The sequence below is a fragment of the Schistocerca piceifrons genome, chromosome 1 (genome assembly GCF_021461385.2).
Source record: "Schistocerca piceifrons isolate TAMUIC-IGC-003096 chromosome 1, iqSchPice1.1, whole genome shotgun sequence".
Classification (NCBI taxonomy): domain Eukaryota; kingdom Metazoa; phylum Arthropoda; class Insecta; order Orthoptera; family Acrididae; genus Schistocerca; species Schistocerca piceifrons.
Window position 1 is genome coordinate 570,298,458 of NC_060138.1, and position 15,417 is coordinate 570,313,874.

General features: G+C 40.2%; 1 non-coding gene across 1 annotated transcript; it reads right to left on the reverse strand.

Annotated features, from left to right (window-relative positions):
• Window positions 1-9,719: 9,719 nt before the first annotated feature.
• Trnat-ugu lies at window positions 9,720-9,794 on the reverse strand. The gene has a single exon. It is a non-coding gene; the product is annotated as a tRNA-Thr (tRNA).
• Between the last annotated feature and the right edge of the window lie 5,623 nt (window positions 9,795-15,417).

The window sequence follows — 15,417 nt, forward strand, 5'->3', positions numbered from 1 at the left end:
ACAACTAGTGTGCAATGACGGTATTAGCGACCAAAACACACACTTTGGAAATGAATAACATTTATGACGCATACATACCGCACACTAAGTACTCACAACAACAACAGTACGCACCTCGACATGACACACTGCACATTGCAGTCGTGATAATTAACAACAACATTTTCCTTGTAATTCTCCTGCTGAACCTTGCAGTTACCATTCTGAAACTAAACGTTACTGTAATGTCAAAGAAGATGAGAGCCTCATAAAAAACAGTTTTAGCCATTTATACCTGAAAAAAAAACAACTGTACATCGTGTCATCTTTCTTAAAGCCTTCAGAAATGCATTTCCTCATACTTGGAGTGACCGTAAGAGGATACCTTACGTTGTCGGTTATATCCAAGGCGACGCAGCTGTATAGGCGTATAATGAAGCCGACAGATGTGTCACATACGAACTATTGGAGAGAGCCTTTCTATCTAAATTTTGATCACAATCTGTACAGGAACGACTTCGTAGGCAGGTTGTGGATCCTGAACCATTCAATCCTAAGCACGGCAATTTGCGCTGGTATTTTTAGAAATATTTAAATATGGAGTATTTCCTTGACCAGCCGGTTGCAACACGTGACATCCTCCGCGCATTGAAGGCAAGATTGTAGTTCAATATCAAAGAAAAACTAGTGCACGTCCCAGATAACGACGCAGAGTATTTCTTCACAGTGCTTGATTCTGTTGATATGCTTTACGAGGACCAGCATTTCGTACGGCAAAACAATTGCCACAATGCTTATACCAGCGCCAAGCAAAATACGCAGGGTAGCCAACCCAATTCTGCGCGCTGGCTGCTGTCGGACACGCAAGCCAACAGAATCAACCGCCTCAAATGGCAAATGTATATACACAACACTAGAGATGGGTCGAACTCGTTCATTCCCGTGAACTACTTCATTCATTTCACTCTTTGCCGTGAAGCGTTCAAATGAAGTAGTTCATTCATGAAGTACGGAAGCCTGGCGAAGTTGCCCAGTTCGCCGCTCAGCTGCGGCTACGCTCGCTTCGCCTCGCTCGTACAATAAAGCTTCGTAATACTTCATAATTTTACCAACAGATGGCCGAACTATGCAGTAACGTGCACGCAACGTTTTGCGCTCTTATAGCTGAGTTAAATAGAGCATGGTCGAAGGGGACAAAGGAAAGATAAACAGAGAAGCCTGTCACATATAAAGAAGGTATTACATTTAATCTTGCTCGACATTTTCTCATGGAGCACCCAAAAAAGTCTTTATCTGCCAAATGAAACATTATGTGTTGTATTCATGGACTAAAAACTAGGGCTACCAACGAAATGCAGCACAATTTTATGTTCCTATCAAAATTTTATCCAAAATAGAATGATTATGTTTACCACTGTCACAAAGTCTATATACACACGTTAAGTAATTATTCAGAAGTTTCCCTGTAGATTTTAGTTTTGTTGAGAATAATAACCCTCCAGATTCAAAACGTTAACTGTCACATGTAGTCATTGGTACGATTTCAGGTAAAATCCCTCTTTCAGTGTTATTAACAAACATTGATTTTCATGTCGGCTGTGCGTGCTTACACAGCCAGCCTCTTTCAATATTCATTTGTCTGCAAGCGCTGCCAACGGTAGGCTACCCGTAGACGTGAAGTTTAACTGCACAAATAGTCACGGGTAATGATGTCAGCACTGCAGGAAGCAACTGACGCTGCTTTCCCCTCGCCCCTCACCAACACAACCCCTCGTAAACCTATCGTTCCCAACAAACACCGTTCGATTCGTCGACAGGCAGTAGAGGAAGACAGAAGTGAAGTGACGTAGTGCCGATGTAGTGGGAGACGGAGAGGGGAAGAGAGTGAGTGAACTCGAAAAAAGTGTGGAGTGTGCTATCTGTGAAGAGTTTGAAGTACCAGTTCATTGAAATTGAGTGGTTAGTTCACACTTCACTGGAGTGAAGCGTTCATTTGAACGACTCATTCACGAGCTCCCCATCACTACACAACACAACGACCCTGCTCAACACAGCACAAACAGCATTTATAACACTTCTTATTCTACTGGTGGCAATCCACATAAGAGACAGCAACAACAACTGCTGCTTCTGCTGCTGCTGCTGCTGCTACTACTACTACTACTACTACTACTACTGCAATGGTAATAATAATTATCAGAATGGTAACAAAAATTTTAAGAGGAACAAAAATAACTATCAGTCCCCACCAAACTAGCAACAGACCTGCTACGCTGCTCAGTATCAAAACACTGCGACACCATCGCAGCAAAACAATAACACAGGCCAATGGGTATTGCCGCCGCCGCAAATGCAAACCCAGAACTGGAATGCATCTACGAACCCGCCGATGAGTCAAAACATGAAAACGCAATGACTGCCACAGTTCGGAGACTGGAATAAACAATACCCAAACGTAAATATTATCATAGTAACTAGTGATACCCCACCTCCGTCTGTGCCTACACCTACTACAAATGTGACAACGTCAAACTATAAGCAGTCACTACTGTGCCCAGGTCGTGGCTGTGGAAGATCTGGGGGACGACTTCAATTTAAATTTATTATTTGAAGGGCTTATTTCAATAGTGGTACAAGTCCATTACCTCCACTTTTCTGTCTATAATGCTTCTGACATTAATGGTCCAAACAAACAGAAAGAAAGGTTCATCTCTAGCAAGAAGCCATATGCTTGAATATTTCTGGTATCTCAACTGCAGATTTTTCAGCGCTCATTTAACTTTAGGACTCTGTATCTCAGAATGAACAAAAATGGACTTGTACCACTACTGAAATAAGCCCTTCATTTGACACACCCACTTTGCAACGGCACAGTGATCATGTACCTGACAGTTGTATAACTACTATTATTCTGGACACAGGAGCGGCTGTTAGTGTCTTGTCCTAAGATTTTTAAAGGAAATGTGTGAGTTTGAACCTGTACCAGAGTATCCTGTTCAGAACTGTAATATTTTAACGGCCGTAGGCAATAAGACTTCTAGGGTTAAGAAACGTATTTGTGACAGTCAAGCTAGGTAATGGGATCGTACAATAACCACTCATCGTCGTCCAAAACCTGGTAACTAATTGTATTTTAGGTTTAGATATATTGTGCATTACATATTTTGTGCACTATTGATTTCTCCCAACGTAAATGTATACTTAGAGATAAGGGCAGTGAAATTTGAATTGACCTGGATACCAGGACTCTGAATCGCGATTTATTGTACAGGGTACAAGATTCAGTTATTACAGGACACTGATGATGTTGACACACAGACACATCAACCTTATGCCGAGTTTGAGGACTTGAAAACTTTAATTAGTAATGAGTTATTAGAAACTGCAGCTGTCACACATGATGAACGTAATGAACTTTACACTGTTCTGTCCAAGAATATAAACGTATTTAGCAATCGACTAGGTGTGATCAACGCAAATATGTATAAGATGGAAGTTAAGCCTCACCAGATTTTCTTCCACAAAACCTAGTGTGTGCCACTATCCCAACAACCTTCTGTGTGGCACGAGTTGAAACAAATGTTACAGTGGAAAATCATCAAACCTTCCACGTCACCTTACTGCATGCAGCCCTTTATTTGTAAAGAAACTCAACAGGAATATCAGAGTTGTTTTGGATGCTCATGTAGTTAATGAGATTATTTTACCTGTTCACATGAAACCTGAGAATTCAGAGGACCAACTCCAGAAATTTTTACATTCTAAATATTTTTCTACAATAGATCTGACCAGTTAGTTCTGGCAAGTCGCAATCACGCCAGATTCTAGAAAGCATACTGCATTTATATTCAGGGGACGAACCTATCAATCTTGTGTCTTTCCCCTCGGTCTGAACGTCATTTCAGGTGTGTTTATCACTGTATTGGATACTGTACTTAGTGACGAATTGGCTGAATCAGTTATTCATTACACCAATGACCTGCTCATAGCTAGTAAGACTTGGTATGAACACATTGATACTTTGCAAAAGATTCTGCATAAATTCATACAAGCTGGAGTCTCAAAAAGTCGAAATTTGCTTGCAGTGAAATTACGCATCTTGGACATGTTATTAATGCTTAAGGCATACGACCTGACCCAGGTAAGTTAGACGCAATCAGAAAGTTTCCTAGTCCATCGACTAGAAAGCAACTGAAATCATTCCTTGGATTTTGTCCATTCTTTCGACGATTTTACCACACCAACTTTTAAACAGCAAACATCTATGGAACCTACTCAAAAAGAATCTGATATGGATATGGTCTGACCAATGACAGAAAGACTTTGATAGTATTAAGCATGCTTTGGTCAACACAAAAAGTTTTGGATCACCCTGATTTTAATTTAGATTTTTGTATGACATGTGACGCTTCATACTATGGCTTAGGCTGTTGTTTGTTTCAAGTTGTAAAGAATGGAAAAGAAGAACATGTGAAAATTATTAGTTTTACGTGCAGCACGCTGAGTGAATGTGAACACACTTACTCTACCACAGAGCTTGAAACTCTCTCTACAGTGTGGGCCTTTAAGAAATTCTATTATTATTTGTATGTCAAGAACACTAAAATTTATACTGACCACCAAGCTCTCACATTTCTCTTACTTTATAAGCTTATACATCCCAGATTATCACGCTGGGCTTTATCTTTGCAAAACTGTTCCTTTGAAATTATATATATTAAGGGATAAGACATCATCATTGCCAATGATATGTCTAGTCTGCCTCAAGGCTTGAATGAGTATAACTCTGACCTAGAGAATGTGAATGATTACTGAATACTTCTTATGCAGGATAAGCTATATGACCAGTATTATATCGACTTATGTAGAAATCCGTCAAAGTTGCAGAAATCTGATCCTCACTGGAATAAGGTAAGCGTTTTACTCACAATTCAACCTGACCATCCTCTGTCCAACTGATATTTGATACATAATGATGTGTTATTTTATTGCCATCATCCTGAAACCACTACTTGGTGTGTTTGTATTCCTAAGGATTCTGAACTCAACCTAATTTGGAACAAATATTTTGTTGTGAGTCATTATGGTACCAAGAAGAGCCTAGCAAACCTTAGTACCTATTGTTATTTTATGTGATCTAAGATCGACAGTATACTCAAAACATGCGATCTGTCAAAAGTCTAAACCGCTGAACTTGTCTAGGAAGAGTGATTTGCTTTCTATTCTACCCAGTAAACATCTAGAAATTGTAATTTCTGACATAAGTAGTCCACATCCCATAAGCAGTGGTGGTGTGAAGCATATTCTTGCATTTTACGATTTACGTTCCAAGCATGTTAAACTCTATGCTATAAGATCTGCTACTGCCACTGCCATCACTCGTCGTTTCTCATGTGACTACATTCCTCACGTGGGAAAACCAAAAGCTATTTTATCTGACACTGCTGCATACTATGCTGGGTATAAGTGGCGTAAATTTCTCAAAGACAGTATTAAGAGCATTTTTATCTCAAGGTGTAGTCCCCAGTGTAATCCCACTGAATGTGTGTTCCGTAAGGTTAACAGATTTATGAGAACCTACATTTCTACCAAACATACCAATTTGGTAACATATTTGTCTTTATTTGACGAGGAACACAACCACCTCAATGTTTATGAAACTCCTTGCACTCCTAATGAGCTCATGTTCGATTGCAAAGAAGACAACGATTGGACAACGCTGTTACCAAAATTTTCTTTTTAGTAAACAACACACGACGAAAAGATATTGGAAGTCTGTGCGATGGTGAGTGCGGAAGCCAAAATTAGGAACAAAACTTATGCTCGTGCTGTCAATAGGAAGCAGGAATTTAAAAATGGTATTTTAGTGCTTTTCGCTTTCAGAAACTGACATACGGTCAGGAGAGCAGAGTGCTGACCACATGCCCTTCCATATCCGCATCCAGCGACGCCTATGGGCTGAGGATGACACGGCGGACGCTCGGTACCATTAGGCCTTCATGGCCTGTTCGGGAGGAGTTTTAGTTTAGTTTATGTCAGTGCTTTTGCGTACTCACCATAAGTCATCTGCTCTTCAGCGGTGCAACACAAAGTGACATTTGCTGCACAACAGTCCTTATGTTATTGTCAGCATTCTGCATCCTGGTGCATATCTGCTGCAGCATCCTAAAACAAATAGAGTTATAGGACTATATGCTCACAGTGGTCTTAGAGTATACCACGCTCAGCAGTAAACACATCTATGGATCACGCTTAAGTTATACACAACTATCAAATACATCTACCTTATAGTACTTCTACAGAGAAGCTACATAGTATAAGAGTTTTATTTCAGCCATTCTTGTCAGCAGCAAAAGGAGAAAGAAGAGAATAGTCTTCGCCATATGCTTACAGCAGCCACTTAAAATTTTAAAGCAAATAATATATTAATTTTTGCACAGGTATGAAGAAAATATATTTTTAGCCTATGTGATTGACTATTTGCACCATCAGTCTTCGAATACTAACGACTGATTGACGTGAATTCTACATCCTTACACTTTCACCTTGAAAGTGAGTGGATATGGATCTTACCACTGAAAACACACACTTATGAGTAGCTAAGGCCATGCTTACACTGCTAACTTACACTCGTGTTGCCTGTATTTTTTGTGTGTAATATTAGTTCATTGCTTTTGTTATTTGCTTATTTGTGGTTGTGCATTTGGTCTCATTGCTGGTGTGGGATGTCTTGTCTAATCCTCTTATGTAAAGCTATATGAAAAATATTTCTATGTGACCAATCATACTTGTGTGAAATCAATAGAAATATGTTTCTGTGTTTATGTAAAGTCAATATGTAATAGTTTGTATGTGTTTGTACCTATGCAAAAACCTATACGTAACACATTTATATGTCTTTATCTGTATTTAAGTAAAGCTAAATGATATATGTTCACTTGTGTATGTTATCTGTACTTGTTACATGGGCCCATATGGGAAAAGTTATGAGACCTGCATAACCTGAAACTATTTGTGGATATTTATTATACGCCGCTGAACTTGTAACTACAAGGAAACTGATGTGCAAACTCGCATAATTGAAAAAGACTATTCATGATATATTGCTATGTATATAGACATGATGAGCTATTTATGTTCAAAGTTCTTTTACTAACTGTTAATGTAAAGTCGTGTTACGAATTGTTTGCATAAAGACTTGTCAACGGACATTTGTTCTACATCACAACTACTTGTGTACGAATATTTGTACATCGCCTGACAAACTGAGAACGTGAAAAAATGTCATAGTGAAGTGCTCCAACACTTTTGAGTGCACTGCAAATTCACATTTACTGCTCTGCATCACTGTATATCTGCACCTCTGCAAGTCTGAATAGCAAGAACTGGTTCCCTACTGCACCTACAGTCGCTTCGTTCCAAAACGATGAAGACCACTCGATGGGTGGAGGAATTTTGGAAGGATCCTCAGTGAACAAAATGTTCAGGTAAATGACAGACACTCTTACCTGGTCTAAACGTGCCGTCCGAGGTCCTGCTTTCATGCCTTCATGAACTTATGCTGTGGAATGGGAATCCACCAGTCTTGTATCATATACTTATATGGATATGGTGTTTGTCCGAAAAAAACAGACACCATTGATGACCTGCAGCCATCTAGAACGAAATTAGAATTATATTAATACTTTCAGCTGCTGATGGGCTTTGATATATACCAATGGGGACATGTGAAAATGTGTGTCCTGACCGGGACTCAAATCCAGGATCTCCTGCTTACACGGTAGATGCTCTATACATCTTAGTCACTGAGGGCACAGAGGATAGTGCGACTGCAGGGATTATCTTGTGCACGCCTCCCGTGAGACCCACATTCTCACCTCTAAGAATATAATAATTCCAATCCCAAAGAAAGCAGGTGTTGACAGATGTGAAAATTACCGAACTACCAGCTTAATAAGTCACAGCTGCAAAATACTAACACGAATTCTTTACAGACGAATGGAAAAACTAGTAGAAGCCAACCTCGGGGAAGATCAGTTTGGATTCCGTAGAAACACTGGAACACGTGAGGCAATACTGACCTTACGACTTATCTTAGAAGAAAGATTAAGGAAAGGCAAACCTACGTTTCTAGCATTTGTAGACTTAGAGAAAGCTTTTGACAATGTTGACTGGAATACTCTCTTTCAAATTCTAAAGGTGGCAGGGGTAAAATACAGGGAGCGAAAGGCTATTTACAATTTGTACAGAAACCAGATGGCAGTTATAAGAGTCGAGGGACATGAAAGGGAAGCAGTGGTTGGGAAGGGAGTAAGACAGGGTTGTAGCCTCTCCCCGATGTTGTTCAATCTGTATATTGAGCAAGCAGTAAAGGAAACAAAAGAAAAATTCGGAGTAGGTATTAAAATTCATGGAGAAGAAATAAAAACTTTGAGGTTCGCCGATGACATTGTAATTCTGTCAGAGACAGCAAAGGACTTGGAAGAGCAGTTGAATGGAATGGACAGTGTCTTGAAAGGAGGATATAAGATGAACATCAACAAAAGCAAAACAAGGATAATGGAATGTAGTCTAATTAATTCGGGTGATGCTGAGGGAATTAGATTAGGAAATGAGGCACTTAAAGTAGTAAAGGAGTTTTGCTATTTGGGGAGCAAAATAACTGATGATGGTCGAAGTAGAGAGGATATAAAATGTAGGCTGGCAATGGCAAGGAAAGCGTTTCTGAAGAAGAGAAATTTGTTAACATCCAGTATAGATTTAAGTGTCAGGAAGTCATTTCTGAAAGTATTCGTATGGAGTGTAGCCATGTATGGAAGTGAAACATGGACGATAAATAGTTTGGACAAGAAGAGAATAGAAGCTTTCGAAATGTGGTGCTACAGAAGAATGCTGAAGATTAGATGGGTAGATCACATAACTAATGAGGAAGTATTGAATAGGATTGGGGAGAAGAGAAGTTTGTGGCACAACTTGACCAGAAGAAGGGATCGGTTGGTAGGACATGTTCTGAGGCATCAAGGGCTCACCAATTTAGTATTGGAGGGCAGCGTGGAGGGTAAAAATCGTAGAGGGAGACCAAGAGATGAATACACTAAGCAGATTCAGAAGGATGTAGGTTGCAGTAGGTACTGGGAGATGAAAAAGCTTGCACAGGATAGAGTAGCATGGAGAGCTGCATCAAACCAGTCTCAGGACTGAAGACCACAACAACAACAACATGTCCACACACTACATTCATAGTGTCCCACCCCAACACACTCATTACTTATTGAAGACATTCTTACCAAGTCCCATAAGAGTTTGGGGAATATGTTTGCATCGGCACAGAAGAAGAAGGTCATGGCTGGTATTGGCAGAGCTGGCCAGAGTGGCCGAGCGGTTAAAGGCGCTACAGTCTGGAACCGCACGACCGCTACGGTCGCAGGTTCGAATCCTGCCTCGGGCATGGATGTGTGTGATGTCCTTAGGTTAGTTAGGTTTAAGTAGTTCTAAGTTCTAGGGGACTTATGACCACAGCAGTTGAGTCCCATAGTGCTCAGAGCCATTTGAACCATTTTTTGGTATTGGCAGAACTGTATATTTATATGGATATGGTGTCTGTTCTTTTGGACATGTCCGAAAGAACAGACACCATTGATGACCTGCAGCCATCTAGAACGAAATTAGAATTATATTAATGCCTTCAGCTGCTGACGGGCCTTGATATATATATATCAACAGGGACAGGTGAAAATGTGTGCCCCGACCGGGACTCGAACCCGGGATCTCCTGCTTACATGGCAGACGCTCTATCCATCTGAGCCACCGAGGGCACAGAGGATAGTGTGACTCCAGGGACTATCTCATGCATGCCTACTGTGTGACCCACATTCTCTCCTTGTATGTTCACGCACTATATTCGTAGTGTCCCATCCCAACACACTCATTACTCATGGAAGATATTCTTACCAAGTCCCGTAAGAGTTTGGGGAATATGTCTGCATCAGCACAGAAGAAGAAGGTCATGACTGGTATTGCCAGAACTATATACTTATATGGATATGGTGTCTGTTCTTTCGGACATGTCCAAATAGCAATGCAAGGGTTCAATTGGATCTGCTGTAGTGTACAAACAGGGTGGGCAATACAGCTGTAACAAATCAGATACACAGAACATCCTCGCATTGGCTCCCCTATGCAGATCCTCACATGTTCTTTGTCGCACTACTGACTGCAACACAACCCATATTGGTGATGTCTTTCTAACCCTTCCATCCATGGGAGTGTTGTTGATTATCATACAGTGCTGGCCGCCTATGCTTTACATCACTAACTTCAGAGAGCCCTGGCGGGATGCAGCACCTTCCAGAAGTGCTAATTGAAAATACCTGCTGTCTATTCTCGAATCTGACTGGCTGGAAGACCTAAATGTCAAATAATTTCCTAGAACTAAGGAGAATCGAGGTACCTAGCTGGTGTGAATGTGGACATACCATGACTTTTTTAGGTGCTATTCACATATGAACGATAATCAGAAAAATGTGTGTGTTAGAGTGTAAAGTTACTGTCATCAGTATTCCCACATGTGCAAAGAACATGACTATGATCAGTTGTAACGAAGGTATAGATCTGATGTGCAAAATTATGATTTCATTGCATTGATAGCTGTAAGGGTATGAAAGATTTTATGTGGAAAATTGTACGATCATATGAATGATATAGATATTGATGTTTCCAGAGCCACAGAAGTCAGGAGGAGTATCCCTGATACTTCGCTCATTGTCAGATGTCACCAGATTGGGGCAGCAATTGTAATATTTAAAAGCAATTTCAGTGATAAATATGTGGCTAATTTCCTGGGAAGACTCTGCCTACATCCAGGTGCGTGTGGAGATAGTTGGTGTTTAGAATGAATGGGCATATCTGGCTTAAGTTGAAATCCACTGCTGAGCCTCCCACTCTGGTCAGGTGGGGAACATGGATGCTCCTGACCTCACTGTATCGTCCTCTGGGCAGATGAATAGTGATATAATAATCAGTATGTGTTGGGCAGCCTTCGCAATTGCATGTGTTGCAAGGATTCTCCGACTTTTACATGGAAATTTGAGAAGACTCAATATGATAAGTGTTGGGGCTGATGTTGATAACATCCACATCCTACCACTCCAGACGCCCTCCATGGTGGGGAAGACTTCTCCAGCAGGCCGAGTGTGGCTGCAGGCCTGGCAAAATCTCTGAAATGTGCTTTCACGTTGGAACAAGAGCACATGGAATGTACTGGTGTTTCAGCCATCTCTGACATTTAACCATGACAACTACTACTATGGAATGGAATGTGGTTTAAGTGTGTGGTGTTTACTGCTTCTCAATACAGTCAAGTGGACTCTTCCAGCAGGAAGGTGGGAGTGTTATTCGTTTTTGCTACTGTCATAACATGTGGTAGACCCTTTCTCCTCCTCCTCCCTCATCATCCTGGTGTAACTGAAAGAAACAACTTAGGGATTATATACAGCTTTAAAACCAATTGCAGCATGAAATAACTGATTGATCAATTTATTGTTTCTGATAGTGGTACTGCAAGGACATACCTCAGTTCAACCCCTCTGCAGATTCTTTAAGGACTTAGCATGCAACTGAACTGAAATTTGAAATTCTCAGCTATCTTCAGTGTAATGGACTTCCTACGAAATGACCTAACTGCGCAAGTATCCATCAACAGGAAGCAAGGGGAGAAAAAGATCCAGCAGGGTTTGGAAACTGGGCAGTTGTGGGATCAAATCCTATCATAAATACCATGCCTAGTAGTCACCAATAGGATTCAAGGAAAAACTGCCTGCACAGAAAGATACAGCTGTAATTAATTAGTCAATCAATCTGATAGATTGAGAGTATATTTCCAAGATATTCTAACCTTGGGATTAACCAGGTATCCCCTACTTTGTTCAAGACAAAAGAGGGATCAATGTGGTACATAATAGATGCTACATATTTCTTCCTGAATATCTTATTTCCATCCACTACAGGTTTCCACAGCATTGGAAGTATGAGAACTAAGGGATGTACTGACTACCAGCACCATGTCCACATGAGTGCTGAGGGTAGAGGTACCAGACAAGGGGGATGGAAGGGAGGAGGGGTTGGAGGGCACCTTGGTGTGTGTGCTTGGATATATTGGTTCACACATCAGGAAGTAATCACTTGATATAGAGAGAGTGAGAGGGACAGAGAGAGGCAGGAAGTGAGTATGGTATCAAATTTCAAAGGTGTGCTGCTACCTGTTGCATTGTTTGTGGCAGATGAGCGTGGTCCAACAGCTGCAGCAATCCCTGCCCAGTGTAGCGCATGGTGCAGTGTGATCGCTGCAGCAGTCAGTGATGTGATAGGGAGTTTTTATTTTTTGCCAGATATGTTAAGTGCAATCTGTGATAGTGTAATTAGATGTGGTGAGTGTTCCATAATGGTATTTCCTTGCATGATCGGAATAAAAAAGTGCTGCATTTGTTTAAATATTCAATACTACCTTATCACCCACTAATTGTTTAAATAAACAGTGTTCCAAGCACTACAATCAGTTTTGCTACAAATTCTTTAGATAAATAAAAAAATTGGACTATATTCGATATTCTTCCTTATATCCCATAAATTGTTTACATAAATAGTATTCCATATACTTCAGTAAATTTTCTGATATTCATTAAATAAATAAACTGTATTCCATACAATCCCTTGTATCCCACAAATATAATATTCAACACATTATCTTGTCTGCCACAAATTGTTTAAACAGTATTCCATACGCATTAAGCCGACCACTGTGGCCAAGTGGTTCTAGGCACTTCAGTCCAGAACTGCACTGCTGCTACAGTCCCAAGTTCAAATCCTGCCTTGGGCATGGATATGTGTGATGTCCTTAGGTTAATTGTGTTTAATTAGTTCTAAGTCTCAGTGACTGATGACCTCAGATGTTAAGTCCCATAGTGCTTAGAGCCATTTGAACCATACCCATTAATCAATATCCTACTAGACAGCCAATCAATCAATATTTCCAGAAGGAAGCAGTATTTGTCAAGGAAAACTGTCCCACACAAAAGTTTAACAATTTAATTAATTAGTCAGTCAAATCGATAGAGTGGGAGTGGCTAATTGAATAACTCAGGCCTGAACAAGTGTTATATTGGCGAGGTGGAGGAGGGGAGGGTTGTAGGTTTCCCAGAGGGGTGGGAATGGGTAAGGGGGTTTCTCAGGACGACAGATCATTTACAGGGAGACATAAATCAACTCTGTGAGGGTCATAAATCAATTAACATAGCAATAGGTTTGCCCCTGAATGTGTACTTGCCTCTGAATGTATGCTTGCCCCTAAATGTATGCAACCCCCACAAACAAAATGCTCCAGTACCCCTGTTACCCTACTACTATGTTGTAACATTGTAGATCAAGGGTTTTCTATGAGTGATGTCACTAAGGTGGTGGCACAGCGGTCAGGAACAAGCCTCCTCTTGACAGGTCATTGGCTGATGGATTGCCACAGTGTGTTGGTGCCCCACCCCTTTGTGTCAATAGCTGTGATTGTGAGCGTGTCTTCTCCATCAGTGCACCCCGCCTATGCGAACATGGAGCAACAGTCAAACGAGCACCAGCATTCTCATCACACACAAATGTTAACACAATAGCTGGAAAGAGGGTGTAATTATTAGTCATTCACTCTCCAACCATCCATGTAATGTCAAAAACAGTTTCTGTGTAACTTACGTTGACTGTCACCAGCCCAGTACTTATAAACACTCAGGCTATAGACATCTCGCTGTAATCACAGTCTTGTGAGATACTACATTTCATGGATTGATTGACACTAATTTTCACTTACACACACTTCATATATTGACTATGGTGAGTGTTCTACACAGACGCGAGGAAAGTTAATGAGTTTACATTTTCATTTTGCTACATTTGTCATCTCAGTGTTGAGATATTTTGTAATAACATAAGAATGTGCAGGTTGCCGTCATAAGCAAAGCACACTGTTTGACAGTTTATACTTCACAGGTAATGTGTTTATGTGGTAATTTCACCATCAATGGTTGCATGCCTTTAACTTATAGAAGTATTTACTCTGAACAGTCTTTATCACGGTTCGGAGTTATTTCTGTGTCGTTAAATGTGAAAAAGTTCAATTTTCGTCCACAGAAACATTTCACACAGTTTTCTTTTCGCTCACTGGGATAACCCACATATTTCGATCGCTTCTTTGACGTTCGTGATTTAAACTTTGCAATGTCCTTTTACTCACGCAGTTCATGCCTCGCACATTATACATTAATCTGCACATACAGCGCATATTTCTTGACAAGGATCTTGTTATGTTTCGAGTTTGTATAAGCAGCCAGTTCTCCCCTCATGCAGAAAAGTAAGATCTTTGTTCACCTGGACCATTCAATTCATGTGATTTTGCAATCATTATTATATTGAACACAGAATCATTCTGTAGTTCCTTTATTACCTATTTATGATAAAATATGATGAGTCCCAAGTTACTTACTCACTAGTGATCTAGTAATTTTCGTGAAAAAGAAGACAACTAGGCTTCAACAGACTCTTGACAAATCTCTCAAATAATTTCTATGTTTTAGAATGGAAACAAGCTGCAAGTACTGTGAGGATCATACAGTTTGCTTATTTTCCAGTCAGGTTTTGACCGCAATGTGTCCTCTCATGCTACTGAAAAGTTATTACCTTCACAATTGAGACTTTTCATGCGACATACTTGGTAAGATTTCAAACATACAACAACTCATACATACAGATACACAGTACTTACACGCTACACATAAAAATGCACATACATAATAAAAATGCACTTAGCATTAAGATAACTATTTACATACTTACAAGGTTAGGCTTCACCTTTATGTGAGGTCTATTACTCGTCTCTAGGTACAAATGATTTTATATCTTTATGAGGATATAATCTTCTCACCCTTAATGTCTCTGGATGCGCCAGCAGGTAGCATCATTCATAAGGTATTTTTATGATTAGATGTTCTGTATGTAACAGTCGCTACCTTTTGCTAACCCTTATAGCGCTGGAGGCCTTAGGATGTGTCCTAAGCAGGACCAACTCTCACACCTCGTACTGTTGTACAGTTTTTAACTGTTTATTATATTTCTTCTGCCTCAAATAAGCATGTTTCTTTAACGATATCTGCACTTGTTGTATCTTTTCTTCTTTGGTGACTTGCCCTGGTATATGTGCCAAGGACTTCTTCATCCATTCATCTGACTCTACATCCAACATCATAATTTCGCCTGGAATATAGCCACTAGATTCATGTGGTAACTTATATATTCTCAAAAGCGGAACATATTCTACCCCCTTGGTGTGTTGATTAGCAGAGTATGTTCTCACAAAGCCATTAAACTCATGACACACCCTAACCATGGAATTCGCGCTTGGAT